This window comes from Aethalodelphis obliquidens, unplaced genomic scaffold (assembly GCF_003676395.1).
Source record: "Aethalodelphis obliquidens isolate GAN/ISIS:26980383/991018 unplaced genomic scaffold, ASM367639v1 scaffold40, whole genome shotgun sequence".
NCBI lineage: Eukaryota > Metazoa > Chordata > Mammalia > Artiodactyla > Delphinidae > Aethalodelphis > Aethalodelphis obliquidens.
In genome coordinates this window covers 10,750,174-10,763,708 of record NW_020837984.1, presented here as the reverse complement: position 1 = coordinate 10,763,708, position 13,535 = coordinate 10,750,174, and positions in this window count along the sequence as shown.

The window sequence follows — 13,535 nt, the reverse complement described above, 5'->3', positions numbered from 1 at the left end:
TTCTTCTCCATATTCAGAGAAAAGTTTTACTTTCCACAATATGTGTTCTACACCACATAGCTCCATTACAATTCTAGTCTCCAATTCATGTCTAACTTTCTGACAATCCTTCATTATTTTATCCATTTTTTTCATTCTTCCCTGTTATGTTTTAACCTCAACATATTGTCTTTTAGGGTAGTGCTAATGTAAATATATAAATTAAAAGATGTTCTTACTTTCCAAAATGTTTCCTTTATTTAAAAAAAAATTGTATGTAGAAAGATACAAATAATAGCAAATACCCATGATTCTTTTTCCACATATAACAAATGTTAATAGTTTATCATGTTTGCTTCATATTTTTTTCTACAAATAAAATATCATAGATGAAGTACAAACCTCTACAGCCCCCTAGGTGTAATCATTTTTGAACTTGTGTATCTAGTTCATATTTTCATACGTTTACTACTTATATATGTATCCATAAGTGGACTGCATTAAATTTCTATATACTGTATCATACTAAAAATGGTATTATGTTACTTTGTTTTCTCTGAATATTATGTTCTATGCAGAGGCCATGTTTAGGTCGTCCAGCTGAGAGCCCCAGCTGAGATATCTTCTAATGCTAGAATCTACAGCCAGACACAGGAGTGCTTGGGCCTTCACATAGTCCCACCGCTGGCCTTTGAGCCACTACAGCTGATGCCCAATAGAGCAGAGATGAGCTGTCCACACTGAGCCCTGCCCAAGTTGTAGATTTGTGAGAAGAATAAATGGTGCCATAGCTTTAAGCCACTAGGTTTGGGGGTAATTTTTTAGGCAGTTATACAGTAACTTGAATAGCTTCCTTCTATTCCCTGTTCTGCTTCCCCCCACTTCCTTACCTGGTCTCTAGGAGCACTGCCTTAATAAATCATCTGCATATAAATCCAAGAGACCAGGACAGAGTTACAGGATAACCTACACCAAAGGAGAAATGTACAACTTCTCCTTGAAGGAAAAGCTTGCTCTCTTTAAAACTCAGTGAGATGCTATTTCTGTGGTACCAGTCATTGGGTAAAGAAAGCAACTGGACTAAAACTAAAAGGAAGGGAGAAGGAATAAATGTACTCTCTGAGTTCTTTTCTGAGTAACCACATTAATGGGAGAGAGAGAGAGTCAAAAAGCATCTAGATTCAGTGCTGTTGCAAAGAGAAGTATTTTGTATTATATTAATAAAAGCAGTGTTTTGAACTTTTACCTTAAGGAATCTCTTCCATTAGCAGATGAATGGATAAAAAGGTAATTATATATATATATATTTATTTTTTTTTATATATATATATATATATATATATAAAATGTCACTGGACTACTACTTAGCCATAAAATAGAGCAAAATTTTGCCATTTGCTGCAACATGGATAGACTTGGAGGGCATTATGTTTAGTGAAATAAGTCAGGCAGAGAAAGAAAAATACTGTATGATATCACTCATATGTGGAATCTAAAAAATACAATAAACTAGTGAATATAACCAAAAAAAAAGCAGACACACAGATATAGAAACCAAAGTAGTAATTACCAATGTGGAGAGAGGGGCAAAATTGGGGGAGTGGGAGGTATGAAACATCTTATGGAAAAAACCTGAACGACCTTTTTGGCCAACCCAATACAAACTATTGGGTGTAAGACAGGCTACAAGGATGCATTGTACAACACGGGGAATTTAGCCAAAATTTTGTAATAATTGTAAATGGAGTGTAAACAACAATAATAATAATTTTAAAAAATAGAAAATGGAGGGCTTCCCTGGTGGCACAGTGGTTGAGAGTCCACCTGCCGATGCAGAGGACACGGGTTCGTGCCCCAGTCCGGGAAGATCCCACATGCCACGGAGCGGCTGGGCCCGTGAGCCATGGTCGCTGAGCCTGTGCTCCGCAACGGGAGAGGCCACAACAGTGAGAGGCCCACATACCGCAAAAAAAAAAAAAAAAGAAAATGGAATAAGGAGATAGATGTTGAAAGAGAGAGTGAGAGAGAGAGTGAGGGGGGGAATCTATAGATTAAAGGAGACTTTAAAATAAAAAAATAAATTTGGAGAATCCCCAGGAAACATTCTCCCTCTCAGGTGGAAAAAAAGGAGCAAATTTCATGGCTCTCCTAATCTTGGCTCTCTGGGGAAATTGCCAGAGTCCCTGCGAAATGGTACCTGGCCAAACAACTGTTTAGCAAGGGCTGGAAGGAGAGTGAACAACGGTCCTGAGCCTTTGGTCCACCCACTGTAGGAAGGGCTTCTGCCAGCAAGTTACCTATACATACAAAATCATGGAACCTTCTACAGAGAGTCTATGGGGCAACAGAATTCCATCAGCTGATAGGAGCCTGCTCCTGATATGGATCTTCAGTTTCTCAAAAGTTTGGCCTCATATACCGACTACCTTCTGCTCCCACTTTAAAGTAACTGATCCAGCCCGCCTCACTACACTTCTCTTTTACTTACAGTGCTTGACTCCAGTCCAGTAACCTCGACGCAGTCACAAAGAACCCATGTGCTTCATGGCAGAGACTTCACATACTAGTTCTTTTGAATGGTTGCCTCCTTCTCAGGTCTATTCTGCAGCCACTCTAGCATGCTTCATCTTCCCAAGTGATTTCAAGCTTGGCTAGTCCCAATTTCAGAGTTCCTCCCAATGTCATCACTGTCAAAGACTGCAAGTTCATAGATTGAAAGCCACGTCCTGTAGCAAAAAACCACAGTCACAGGCTTCTCTTGGCTGCCAGGTCCCTTGGGGATATTTCAGAATAATGAGCATCCTCAGAGCCCTCTGAAATGAGCCCTGAAGAGTATTCTAAGGTGGGATAGATTTAAATTATTCTTCATCTTGGATCTTTACTTTTCTCACAAGATTCCCCCCTACTCCCATCACAGTGGGCAATTTGTCCTTTCCTGGCCTTGTTACCCAAGCCAGCTGAAAAATAAAGCTAACCTAGAGACACTGGAGGCCCTCACAAAGGACTGATCTGTTTCCTTAATGAACTTGACTTGGCCACCAGCTAAAGCCCAAGGACACAGCCTTACCCTGACAGTCTGTTAAGAGGCTAAGCAATCCTGGTGTCCTGCCAACAACAATGTAACAGGACCTGCGCAAAACAAGATCTCGGGGCATCACCAGGATTGCCAAATCAAGAAAGTCTATCTCATCCCTGCCTTCAGTGGCCAAGAGAGGAAAATGTACCACATGCAGCTGTGTGCTTCTCTGCGGAGGACACCAGAAGGCTTCAAGGAATGTCATTCTCACCATGGCAACAACCTCAGATGGCCCAGCTCCTTAAGCCTTTAAGTTCTAGCAAACCTAAAGGCGTTTTTGGAACTTTGACATTTGATTTTTATTTCTTTTGCTTTGTTTTAACCTTTTTTATCTTTTTTTTTTTTTGCCTTTGGCTAAGTATACATATTTCAAAGAGCCTAAATTTAATTTAATCTGCAATAAACTGAATTACCACAGAACTTGGAGTTCATGGTAGAGTTCGGACTTGGAGTCAAGCAGCCTAGGTTTCAAACCCCAGTTGGTTCCTCAATTACCAGTACTGTGACCTTGGAGAAGATATGTAAACTCTCCGGGCTTTCATTTTCTCATATCAAAAACAAAACGGTATAATGATTGTAACTTCCAACAGAATAACTATAAGGATTTCAGAAAATACTGCATGTAAAATACTTGACTTAGTACCTGACACCAAGTGCAGATTCAACTACGTGGAGAGAAATCCTAATAAACTTCATTTTATCTATTTGCTCTTTGTCTGGAATATTCAGGATCATGAGTGATCTCTAAAAAGTGGGGGCACGGGATGGAATTCCATTTCAAAGGCCTTAAAGTGAGTATTAGGCAAGTGTGCACATGCACACACACATGCGCACACACACACACACACACACAATAATCTGGATGAGCCCTTCAAGCAGTCAGCCTAAAAGAGAGCAGGCTTCAGGCCAATATGAATTTTATGTGAAATCGAACATCCACCCCACAATATGTGCTATGATTTTCAGACCCAGGATCTTCCTTATGTTTGAGATCTCAGTTTGGTGATATGTAAAATGGAACGCACAGGGTGAATTTTATTAATTGGGAGTTGTTTGGAACTCTTTCTACAAAATTGCCCAAAGACACAGATTCTTTTTTCTTTTTATTATGGAAAATTTCAAACATGTGCAAAAGTAGACCCAAAAATATAAGAAATCCTCATGTTCTCTTCACCCAGATTTTACAACTATCAATTCACAGACAACCTTATATGATCTAGATTTTTACCCATCTCCCCCCATCATATTATTTCAAAGCTCATCCCAAACATTATTTCATTTCATCCACAAATCTTTCCATTGTGTCTCTAAAAGAACTCTTTTTAATACAGCTGTAATGCCATTATCACACTTGAAATCTTATTCTTTAATATGAAATATCCAGCCAGTGTTCAAATTTCTAGTTGTCTCATAAATGTCATAATTCTTTAATAGTTTATTTGTTTTAATAGAGGTCTAAATAATGTCTACACATTTGAATTGATTGTCTCAAGTCTTTTTTCAATCCATAGATTTCCCCTCAAATCTTTTTCCTTAAAATTTATTTGTTAAAAAAAACCCTCAATTGTTTGTTTTGTGAGTTTCCCAGAATCTAGGTTTTGCCAAAAAGCTTGTCAAAGTATATTAACTTTTCAAACAATTATTCTCTAAGTGAGAGCAGGGGCAGAGAAGCTGAAGACCGTATTGATTTGCTAGTGAGGACATTTTTGTATTTTTCATAAAGATTGCTGATGCAATTCACAAAATCATTGGCATGTCAGTTACAGGCTAGAGTAAGAGAGCCCCAGAATTGTTCCTCTTCCAGGTCTTCCCCTGTTTCTGCTAATAAAAACATTCCAGGAACCACCACTCTGTGTACCTCATCATCACACACAGAGTTATTCCTGAGAATCTGCTCCCTCTCTCTGTCCTGACAAACATGGGTCTGTGCAACAGGAATTCGGGATGAAGGGATGAAGGGATGAAGGGATGTGGGTTAAAGGTAAAAGACAAAGGTAGGAGAATGAAAGGGTGAGGAAATAATAGGTAAATGCAGCCAAAATCAGGTGAACTGGGGATTATGAGTGAAAAGGACAGCAGGCAACAGATTGCAGAGATGTTACAGTGAAAGAGAACAGAAAAGTTGTGGCCTCTGCCATGTGGCCACTTGGGCTGGGAAGATAAGACCACTACTCTTTGCTCTGCCATGAACACAACTCTGTTCCCCCAAACCAACAACATTTAAACAATTTAGTGGTTGTAGGAGATTCATTCCGACCCGAGTCATTATGGCAGCTCAGATATGACTCCAGATATGGCTGTGCAGTCATGGCAGTCAGCACTGGGCAAACTGTGACTGTGATAGCTACTTTGTTTCCCCACCAAGGAGCCCTACAGTGAGGACTGGTCCCCACTGGTATACCTTTTATATACCTCTAGAGTTCTCCCACATACTATAAAGGATTACATGGAAATAACCACAGCTTGTTGTCAGAGGAACAATATAAAGCAGCTGAATATCCTAATAAAATAGAAGTTGACCTTATTTGTGGACATTTAAGGTATACTGTGTCTTCTTCTGATTCTCTTTGACTGTCACAACCAGCCTTGAAATTTAGCAAATTTTTTCTCATGTAAAAAAAAATGCTCCAGTTGCTACCAAACCCTGAGGTATTCTGAGCCCTTGGTGAGAAAAAAATGAGAATTTCCAGTTCTGGCAATTCTGGCAATGCTCGTTGAAGACTTACCTTCGCACTGAGAACAACAAGAACACCTGGGCAAAAAACTGTTTTAACCTGTTTGAAGGCTTCAGCAAACTACCAAGCCAGTGAGGAGTAGAGGCGCCAAGCAATACTGGAAGAGCTAACGGCTAAGACGTCTCCACAACTGATCAAAGACAATAAGCCACAAACTCAGGAAGCACTATAAATCCCAAAGAGGTGTACTGCCAAAAGAGGGAGGAATGGGGAACCCCACATCTTGACAAACATAGTGAAACTGTTGAAAATCAAAGACAAAGAGAAAATCCTAAATGCAAGAAGTGGGCGGGGGAGACCCATTATCTTCAACAGAACAATAAGACTGACAGCTGAATTCCCAAAAGAAATAGTAGAAGCCAGGAGACAATGAAATGATATTTTCAAAGTGCTGAGAGAAAACAACCAAGCTTCCACTTCCAACATTGTGAAATAACTCCTACCATACCCAAATTTCACACAGATCACAACTATAAATTCTGGACAAAATTCAAAAAAATAAACAACATCTCAAAGGCACTAAGGGGTGGAAACGGCATATAGATGTGGAGGGGAGTAGACCCTTGGGAAAAAGGAATAGCATACAGTGATTTACTCACTTTTATGGCATTTGGGCTAAGTGTAGGCCAAAGTCAGTGCTGCACATGATGGATCCAAGAGAACTCGAATAGAAAACCCACATCATTATTGCCTTGGAAAAAAAACAGAAGAGAGGGCTTCCCTGGTGGCACAGTGGTTGAGAGTCCGCTTGCCGATGCAGGGGACACGGGTTCGTGCCCCAGTCCGGGAAGATCCCACATGCCGCAGAGCGGCTGGGCCCGTGAGCCAGGGCCGCTGAGCCTGCGCGTCTGGAGCCTGTGCTCCGCAACGGGAGAGGCCACAGCAGTGAGAGGCCCGCATACCGCAAAAAAAAAAAAAAAATAGAGAGTTTGGGGTAACCATAGGCACTGAAAGTGAGAGGGAAATTCCAGAAAGAGTGGAGCCAGAAAGGGTAACCACAATTTCTGGGTTTAAACTCTGCCCAAATCTCTGGCTAACACCTGAACCACATACATAGGGCCGACTCCCACTAAGCACATGAGCCTCAAATACCTGTGGGACAAAATCAAAAGGCCTAATATATGTGAAACTGGAATCCCAGAGGAAGAGAGAGAGAGTGGGGCATAAACAATATTTAAAGAAATAATTGGTGAAATTTCCCCAAGTTTAGTGGAAGTCATAATTTACAGACTCACGAAACTCAGTGATCCAAAAGAAGGATATATACAAAGAACACCAAAAATATACACACTACTATATATAAAATAGTTAACCAACAAGAAACTACTCTATAGCACAGGAGACTATAATGGGAAAGAATCTAATATATATATATCCATTACATATAGTAGTGTGAATATATATATATATATATATATCTGAATCACTTTCGCTGTACACCTGAAACTAGCACAACATTGTAAATCAACTATATTTCAATAAAAATTAGGAAAAAAAGACAAAGAAACCACAACAATTACACCAGACTCAATCTGCTGAACACCAAAGATAAAGAGAAAATTGTGAAAGCACGCAGAGAAAAATACATACAATGTACAACATAACAATGATTAGAAATACCACTGATTTCCCATCAGGAACTAGGAGGAAAGAGACAGTGAGTGGCAAAAGAGTCAAAGGGCTGAAACAAAAAGCTGTCAACCAAGAATTCCGTAACCAATGGAAATGCACTTCAAGAATCAAGGCAGAATAACAACATTTTCAGATGAAAGAAAATAACTGTCAACTTGTAAGCATATAAGAGTGAAAACAGTCCTCAGAAATGAGAGTTAAATAAAGATGCTTTAGGACAAAGATAATTTATTACCAGCAGACCTGTATGAAAAGACATTCTAAGAGAATTCTTTAAGCAGAGGAAAAGGATCCCAAAGGGAAGCTCAAAAATGCAGAAGAATAAAGATCCACAAAAAGGTGAAGGACGTGGGTGAGTCTAAATGAATATATAATGTAAGAACAATAATAATAATATGGGATTTAAAATATATATGGAACAAACACAAGTGACAAAAATAACACAACATCAGAGGAGTCAAGTAAAGTTAAAGTATTCTAAGTTCCATTCACTGTCTGGGAAAGAATACAAGTATTAATTTAGATTCAGTGTAAGCTAGTATGTACCACCCCCTCACTTCAAGACTTAAGGACAGTTTCCTTCAGCTGTCACCTCTCTTTGAGAATTGTCATAAGCTTAAGAAGACCACCAGGGCAGCCTGCATCCAAGGACTGGTCAATGTGTGGATATAAAAGCCTGACCTACTCACCCAACTCTGAAGAGCCATCCAGCCATCCAGCCACCTCGGGGTGGCTATAGGCCTTAGCTGTAAATGCATTGAAACCTAACTTCTCCTCCTGCCAAACCTGCTTCCTTTCCTTCCTTTCCACTGGTGATAAGCCCAAGAGCATCCCCCCAATAGACTTCCTGAACACTAACCTCCATCTCAGACTTTGTCTCCTGGGGAACCAACCTCACCTGCAACATTAGATTAGATTTTCATAAATCAAAGTAGGTTTAAATTCTGGGGTAATAAAATAAAATAAAAATTAACAAACTAATAGGAGAGAGAAATGCAATAATAAAAAGTAATTCATCCAAAATAAGGGAAGAAAAGAGACAGAAATTAGGACAAATAGAAAATAAATACAGTTAAGTCCCCTACATATGAACGAGTTCCGTTCCGAGAGCACATTCGTTAAGTCCAATTTGTTCGTAAGTCCAACAAAGTTAGCCTAGTTACCCAACTAACACAATCGGCTATATAGTACTGTACTGTAATAGGTTTATAATACTTCTCACACAAATAATACATTAAAAAACACACAAAAAATAAAGAAAACTTTTAAAATCTTACATTACGTTACCTTGAAAAGTACAGTAGTACAGCACAACAGCTGGCATAGAGGGGCTGGCATCGAGTGAAGAGGTAAGAAGAGTTACCGACTGGAGGAGGGAGAGGAGGGGGGAGATGGTAGAGCTGAGGGATCGTCAGCAATAGGAGACGGAGGGCAAGCTGCAGTTTCACTCACGCCTGACGTGGATGGCACAGGTGCTGGTTCCTTGCTGGATTCAGTTCTATCTACCCTCTTGAATAAACGATCCAGTGACGTCTGGGTAGTAGCTCTTTTTTTTTCTTGTCATATATGACACAGTAGCACTGCATTCTATTCTGAACGGCTGCTGTAACCTTCATGTACCGTTCTACGTTCGGGTCCTGTGCCTCAAAACTCACAGTGCCTAACAGTGCACTAATAGTGCCTCCTCAAGTAAAGAAAACCCCCTCGCCATTTCCTGTGTTGTGAATCTCTTTGGGTCTTCAATTACTTTTTCTTCCTCTTATCCTCTTCGTCCTTTCTCTGGGCCTCCAAGTCTATCAGGTCTTCATTAGTAAGCTCCTCGTGTTGCACAGCAAGTAGGTCAATGAGGTCATACTCTTGCAGATCTAGCTTGAAATAAAGATACTGTACTACTGTACTCTATACAGTACTGTAAAGTACACAAAAGCACAACCACTTGTAGAGGATGCACACACGTGACAAAATGCTCCAGACACGTGAACTAACTTATGTGACTGGACATGTGAACGCACGTTCCCATCTTTGAAAGTTCCCATCTTGAAGGTTCGTATGTAGGGGACTTGCTGTAGTAAAATTACAAAAGACTGAAACAAGTTGGCCAGGTGACTGTTACACTTATGAAAAGATACTCAACCATTATTATTCAGGGAATTGCAAATTAAAGCAATATTATTATCCATCCATCAGATCTGGAAAAATTTAAAGAATGGTACCATTCAGGACTGGCAAAGTTTAGGGTTATGGCCACTCTTGGATATTGCTAGTGAGAATGTGAATTGTTACCACCATTAGTAAAAGTAAACTGGTAGTATATATTTAAATTAGAAATATATTCATATTTACCCTCTGTGGCAGCAACTGTTTAGCTGTTCACAAAACCTGTCTCTTCTTCTTCCTGGGCACATCTAAACTACATTTGCCAGACTACTTTGCAGCAGGTGACTGAATCCTAGCTCAGGTATGACTTGAGTCACTTGTTGAAGGTAACAGGAACCCCACAATCTGGGCCCCTGAATGGCTATGTGGAGCAGAGACACCTAAGAACCTGGCACTAACTTGAACTTTTATTTTGTCTGAAATATGATATATTCAAGGGTCTATTTGTTACAGCAGTTAGCTTATTCTAACCTATACCTCTTTTTACTCACCAATATCACTTCTTGGCATCTGTCTTTAGAGGTAAATATAACAACAGACTCTATGTGTAAGGAAACACATAACTAGAAAAACTAGAAACAGTCTAAGTATCCATCAATAAGACAGAGTTGAATAAATTGTAATGCATGTGTACAAAGGAATATTATGCATTTATTTTCCATAATGAGTTATCTCTATGCCTACTGATCTACAGAGACCTCTGTGATGTATGGTTAAGAAAATATTAGGCTGATATAAATACTTAATACAACTCTGTTTTATGGGAGGAAAACAATGACACATACATGTCTGTATATATTTGGATAGGGATGGAGATAAGTTTTCAAAGATTCTTTCTTTCCATCTTTCTGTTCTGCTCTCCCACCCATGTTGGCTTTTGTCCTCAGGCCTGTTCCTTCATGGTGGCAGATGACTGTGAAGGTTTTGTTTGGTTGGTTGGTTTTTAATTGGGGTATAGTTGCTTTACAATGTTGTGTTAGTTTCTGCTGTACAACGAAGTGAATCAGCTCTATGCATATATATATCCACTCCCTCTTGGACCTCCCTCCCACCCCCCTCCATCCCATCCATCTAGGTCACCACAGGGCACCGAGCTGAGCTCCCTGAGCTATACAGCAGGTTCCCACTAGCTGTCTGTTTTACACTTGGCAGTGCACATACGTCAATCTCAACCTCCCAATGTTTTAAACATTTGAGCTCACGCAACATGTAAGAGAGTACAGGAATCTGGCAAATGTAGCATCCTTGTATCACTTTTTTTTTTTTTGCGGTACGCGGGCCTCTCACTGTTGTGGCCTCTCCCGTTGCAGACGCTCCGGACGCGCAGGCTCAGCAGCCATGGCTCACGGGGCCCACCCTCTCCGCGGCATGTGGGATCTTCCCGGACCGGGGCACGAACCCGTGTCCCCTGCATCGGCAGGCGGACTCTCAACCACTGCGCCACCAGGGAAGCCCTTGTATCACTTTTTAATAACAAAGAAAACTTCCAGAAGCACCCCGACACCCTAGCAGATTCCTCCTTGCAACTCAGCCAGAATTGCACTACATGCCAAGTTCCCGCAGCAACCACTAAAAAGTATAACAGATTCCCTTGCTTGGCTTAGAGTAATCAGGATGCCCCCTCTGCCTTGGGGCAGGACTTGATTTCCGCCAAAGTATGTAGCGGCCTGACAACCCAACCGAAACAGTGGTCTGTTGGCAGGGAGTTAGGGAGAATGATGGTGGAGGAGGCAATCGGTGTCTTCTGTACCTGGAAAAAAGCCATAAATAGATGGTGCTTTGAGGGCTATTATTTTTCATCAATAATGCTGGTAGGTGTTCAAGCCACCCTAATGCAATTCATATATCAACTCTCAAAGAAAAGGGAAAAAGAAAAATCAAGGAGATGGAGATCAAGTTTCACCCAAAACTATAAAGCTCCAAGGAAAATGCCCCACATGGACTATGTATATTCTTACTTCAGTGCTTTCACTTGTGCACTATGAACTGCCTCACCCCTGCACACAAACACGCACACACACACACCCCTATATGGCTTACCCTCTTGTCTTCCAATCCAGACTTCACTTTGAGTCTTCCACAGCTTGGAAGCTTGTCTAACTAGTCTAACCTACAATAATTTCTCCATTCTCTGTATTCCTTGAGAATTTATAGTATATATCATGAAATCTGTCATTGAATTACAGTATACATTCTCAGGAACTACTCGTTTATATACATGATTATAACAGGATGTTAAAATGGGACTCTTTCTGTCTCAGTTTCCCCAGGGACACCTAGAAAATAGGTGCTGGCTATCCCTACCTTCTAAAGCAAGATGTTAAACCACCTGTGTGAGAATTGTAAACAAAAGTTCTTATAATCAGTTTTGTGACTCTTGTCCTCAATGATATAAGAAGTTGAAATTGAAGAAGTCGGGAATTGGAGAGGTTTTCATTCCCCTATTAATGTGTGTTTTGTCTCAATATCCTCTATAGGATTGGCTTCAACCACAAGTGAGAGCAAAACCGAAACAGCAGTGACTTCTACAAGGTAGAACTGTATTTCTCTCTCATATAAATGTGTAAATTAATGGTTCAGGGCTGCAATGGTGAGTCCATCCACATTTCCATCAGTAGAAAGGCTAAAAGGGAAAGAGAAAGTGTCCTTCTTTTAAGGACACTTCCTAGAAGCTGCACACACACTCTATCTTCCATTGGCCAGGATGTGGTAACATAGCTAACCCTAGTTACAAAGGGATGGGAGGAGATGGGGAAATGTAGTCTTTATGCCAGAAAGCCACATACCCAGTTAAAAGTCTAAGACAACATTGCCATGGAGGAAGGGAAGAACAGATATAGCAAGAAATCTAGCTGCTTCTTCCACAGTCCACCACTTCCACCCTAAAAATAACATGTGTGTCCTTTTTAGAAGACATAGAACACACCCATACTCTCTGTAAAAGAAGACAACACAAGCAGTAACTGCATTCAGCTTAAATCCAGGACATGTGAGCAATGCTGTCTTCTCTACCAGGCCCAGATGGAGCTCTTAATGGTCAGCTGATCTATTACTAATAGTAAGTTATCTTCCCATCACACACCTAAAATAAAACTGAAAAGAAATAAGATAACAGCAATAAAAAATCCCATTTGAAAATGGAGAAAATGGGAAATGTCCAGAAGTTACTGGCCCATAACTATTGTCACAGCCCATTGGTCAGGAACAGCAAAGGTTCTCTTCCTTAATAGTAGAGTCAGTTCCCTGGTTAGACCATCTGGCAGCCTCTCATTCTCCTTCCTGAAAAGAATTCCCTTGTGCATTAGCCCTGGCTTACCTCTCTGGAAGGTTCTTCCTTAACCATCATCCTCTTGACCACATGTGAAAACGGCCTTGGAGAGCACACGTGACCCTCTCTTACTGCCTGTTTCCACTAACGCAGGTTCAGGAACCAGGCATTACTACAGAGGCTGATGGTCACAGGCTTTTTTTTCCCCAAAAGAATTCCTTCAAAATCTTAGTTAGACTTCCGGTCTGTTTGTTTCTATGCGTGAAAAACCATACTGAAAGATCTCATCTAGACAAGAGTTTTTTTTTTAACATCTTTATTGGAGTATAATTGCTTTACAATGTTGTGTTAGTTTCTGCTGTATAACAAAGTGAATCAGCTATATGTATACATATATCCCCACATCCCCAGCTCTGGCATCTCCCTCCCACCCTCCCTATCCCACCCGTCTAGGTTGTCACAGAGCATCGAGCTGATCTCCCTGTGCTATGCAGCAGCTTCCCACTAGCTATCTATTTTACATTTGGTAGTGTACATATGTCAATGCTACGCTCTCACTTCATCCCAGCTTACCTTCCCCCTCCCTGTGTCCTCAAGTCCGTTCTCTACGTCTGTGTCTTTATTCCCACCCTGCCACTAGGTTCATCCGTACCAGTTTTTAGATTCCATATATATGCATTAGCATACA